The sequence below is a fragment of the Rhinatrema bivittatum genome, chromosome 4 (assembly GCF_901001135.1).
Source record: "Rhinatrema bivittatum chromosome 4, aRhiBiv1.1, whole genome shotgun sequence".
Lineage (NCBI taxonomy): Eukaryota > Metazoa > Chordata > Amphibia > Gymnophiona > Rhinatrematidae > Rhinatrema > Rhinatrema bivittatum.
The window spans coordinates 166,729,072-166,733,180 of NC_042618.1; positions in this window are offsets into that span (position 1 = coordinate 166,729,072).

Sequence of the window (4,109 nt, forward strand, 5' to 3'; positions counted from 1 at the left end):
TTTTGGACAATTATGCAAGAGTGGAAATATCCATAAAAGGTTCACCATGGCGGGGGGGGTTCCCCCAAACCTACAGCCTGCAAGGCTCACTCTTCCGGGCTCCAGCCCATCTTCAGGATTCTCTTTTTTTCTTTTGAGAGAAAAAAAAGCAGCACGGAAACAAGTCCATACTCCCCCCTCTGACTCTTGCATGAGGAAGGGTGCTGCCTCACAGGCACAGAGATGAGGTATGGAGGAGAAAGGGCCTCCGGCGGCAAGGAGGCCACCACTTCAGAGCCACTGTGACAGAGGACAAGCAGGAGCAGCAGCAAGAGAGACTGGGCAGGTCGAAGAAAAAAACAAATCACGGTCTCCTTCTTTCCACTGCTGCGGGGACCAAGCAGGAAGAGTGCAGCCATAGGGATTGGGCAGGGGGGGGGGGGGGGGGAAAGCCATATTGTGTTCTCTTTTCTGCCGCCACTCCCCCCAGTACCACGGGGGCCAAGCAGAAAGCTTTATCAGGGAAAATCAGATGAATGGGGTATGCTGGTAGGGGAAGCAAAAGGTAAAAGAAAGATGCAGGCAGGGCCTGGTGTGCTAGCGGGGGAGGCAGAGGGGAGACACAGGCTAGTGGGGGAGGCAGAGGGGAATGCAGAGCTGAGGGGTATACTGGTGGGAAAATGGAAAGGTAGAGGATAACATAGGAATGGGGGCATAGAATGATGGGGGAAGGTGAGGCAAGCTAACTACAGAAGAACATAAGATATGCCAAGCTGGGTTAGACCAAGGATCCATCAAGCCCAGTATCCTATCTCCAACAGTGGCCGATCCTATGCTACTAATGCCGGCAATAAGCAATGGCTATTCCCTGTTGATTAATAGCAGATTATTTACTTCTCATCAAGGCAATTATCCAAACCTTGTTTAAACCCAGCTACACTAGCTGCCTTAACCACATCCTCTGACAATGAATTCCAGAACTTAATTGTGCGTTGAGTGAAAAAGAATTTTCTCTTTGTTTTAAATGTTCTACTTGTTAAAAAGTCATGGAGTGCTCCCCTTGTATTATCCGAAAGAGTAAATAAGCGTTTCACATTTACCTGTTCAAGTCCTTTAATGATTTTGTAGAACTCTATCATATTCCCCCTCAGCTGTCTCTTCTCCAAGCTGAACAGCCCTAACCTCTTTAGCCTTTCCTTATAGGGCAGCCATTCCATGCCCCTTATATTGGTTGCCCTTTTCTGAACTTTCTCCAGTGCAGCTATCATTCTGAGAAGTGGCAACCAGAAATGCACACAGTATTCAAGCTTCAGTTTAACCATTGAGCAATACAGAGGCACTATGACATCCTCCGTTTTATTTGCCAGTCCCTTCCTAATAATTCCTAACATTTGGTTTGCTTTTTTTGTCTGCCACAGCATTCTTGCTTAGCACTTGTATAGTGCTAATCGACGTATGCAGCACTGTACAAAAACATGCGAGACAATCCCTGCTCAGCTGAGCTTACACTCTAATCAGGACAAACATACAGGGAAAAAGAGACTTTGGGAATTTAATTTATTAAAACAAATGTTAAAAATTAGTGAAGCTGTAAGCGAGACAATTAGGGCTTAAGATTTAAAAGCAGCCTCAAAAAGGTGGGCTTTGAGTCAGAATTTAAATAAGGCAAGAGAGGGAGCATGCTGCACCAGCTCAGGAAGTCTATTCCAAGCATATGTTGCAGTCAGGTGGAAAGCACCGAGTCGGAAATTGGTGAGAAGGGAATAGATACGAGTGACTTGCCTGATGAGTGGCGTGCATAAGGAGGGGCTTGGAGAGATAAGAGAGGAGAGGTAGTGAGAAGCCACGGACTGAAGGCGCTTGTAGTTGAGTAAGAGGAGCTTGAACATTTCTATGTTCTATGTTTCTATGAACTATATGTGGGAATGGATAGGGAGCCAATATAGTGACTTAAGAAGAGGGGTTATATGGGTGCAGCGACTTTGGCGAAAGAAGTCACGCAGGTGACTTTTGGCTAGATTATAGTGAAGACAGATGGCTCACTGGGAGACGTATGAGGAGCAGGTCTAAGCGGAAGGTGATGAAAGAATGGATAAGGGGTCTGGTAGTGGGTTCAGAGGTTATAAAGAAACAGCACATATGTGTAGAAAAGGAAAGAAGAGTCAAAGATGACTCTAAGGTTATGGGTTGAGGGGACTTGGAGGATTAGAATGTTATCCACAGAAATAGAGAAAGGAGGAAGGGGGAAGTGGGCTTAGGGGAAAGATAGGGAGCTCTGTCTTGGCCATGTTGAGTTTAAGGTGGGGACATACAGGCAGCAATATCAGATAAGCAGGCTGAGATCTGGGCCTGGATTCTTGATGACATTTCTGTTGTAGAGAGATAAATATGAAAATTGGTTCTTACCTGCTAATTTTTGTTCCTGTGGTACTCAGGATCAGTCCAGAAAAGTGGGATGTGTATCCCTACCAGCAGATGGAATCAGAGAGCAAAACTTTGGGCACTGCCATATATACAAGAGTGCCACCTGCAGTCCCTCAGTATTGACCTGTACCCAAGCCCATCGGTACCCTGGGTACTTGCCAGGTTCTTATGGCCTGGATTGACCACTGTTGGAAACAGGATGCTGGGCTTGATGGACCCTTGGTCTGACCCAGTATGGCATTTTCTTAACATAAAGAACGGAAGAAGGAAACTTAACCAAATGGAACCAACCTTTGTTCGAAGAACATAGTTAACCAATCAAACTACGAAAAAACTGCTCCAAAAACCATGTCTGCAAAATGACGGAGCCCTGTGCAATATGCAACAGAGAGAAAAAAGTTCAGTAAGGCTGTCTTTCGGTAGCTGAAGAAAGGGTCGGGCCTCTGGACTGATCCTGAGTACTACAGGAACGAAAATTAGCAGGTAAGAACCAATTTTCATTTCCCTATACGTACCAGGATCAGTCCAGAAAAGTGGGATGTACCCAAGCCCCCCTACACTGGGCGGGAACCCGAAAGACCCGCAAGCAGAACACTCTCACCGAAGGAAGACTCCTCCAGAGCATGCACGTCCAGACGATAATGCTTAGTGAAAGTATGCAAGGAAGACCACACCACCGCCCTACAGATTTCCTGAGGTGACAGTAACTGACATTCCACCCAGGAAGGAGCCTGGGCCCTAGTGGAATGAGCGCGGAGACCCAATGGAATTTGGCGCCCGTGAGCTATATATGATGAGCAAATGGCCTCTTTAATCCAACGAGAGATGGAAGCCTTAGACGCCTTGCCCCCTTCTTTGGGCCACCAAAAAGAATAAAAAAATGGTCGGACCTCCAGGTAACGTAGCAAAATGCGCCGCACGTCCAACAGATGTAGATCTCAGCCTTGGGAGGATTCATGAGACCACTGAGGGAAGCCCGGAAGCTCCACAGTTTGATTGATGTGAAACGCCGAAACCACTTTCGGCACGAAGGATGCAACCATGCGCAAGGACACCCTATCCTCGGAAATGCGAAGAAAGGGGTCCCGACACGACAAAGCCTTTAACTCAGAAATACGACGAGCCGAGCAAATGGCTATCAAAAATATCGTCTTTAAAGTTAAGTCCTTCAACGATGCCCGCGAAGAGGTTCGAAGGAGGGTCCACAGAGCACCCGAAGAACTAGGTTCAAACTCCAATCAGGGCATATCGAACGGATGGGAGGCCGCAAGTGTTTAACCCCCTTCAGAAACCTAGCAATGTCTGGATGAACAGCCAGCGAACCGCCCACAAACTTGCCAAGCAAGGCACCAAGCGCCGCCACTTGAACCCGCAGAGAGTTGAACACTAACCTCTTCATGAGACTCTGCTGCAGAAAATCCAGGTCCTGAGGAACAGTCACTGCTAACGTGGCGAAGGAGCGCTGTTGGCACCATGCCTCAAACAGTTTCCACACTCGCACATAGGCCATAGAAGTGGCCGGGCGTCTCGCCTGCAGGAGCGTAGAAATGATCGGCTCGGAATAGCCCTTCAATCGTAAACGTCGCTTCTCAAAAGCCAAGTCGCGAGAGAGAAGTGATCCTCCCAATCCGAGAATATCGGACTCTGCCGAAGAAGTCGTGGTAGATACACGAGCTGTAATGGTCCCTCGAGAGCCACGCAAACCA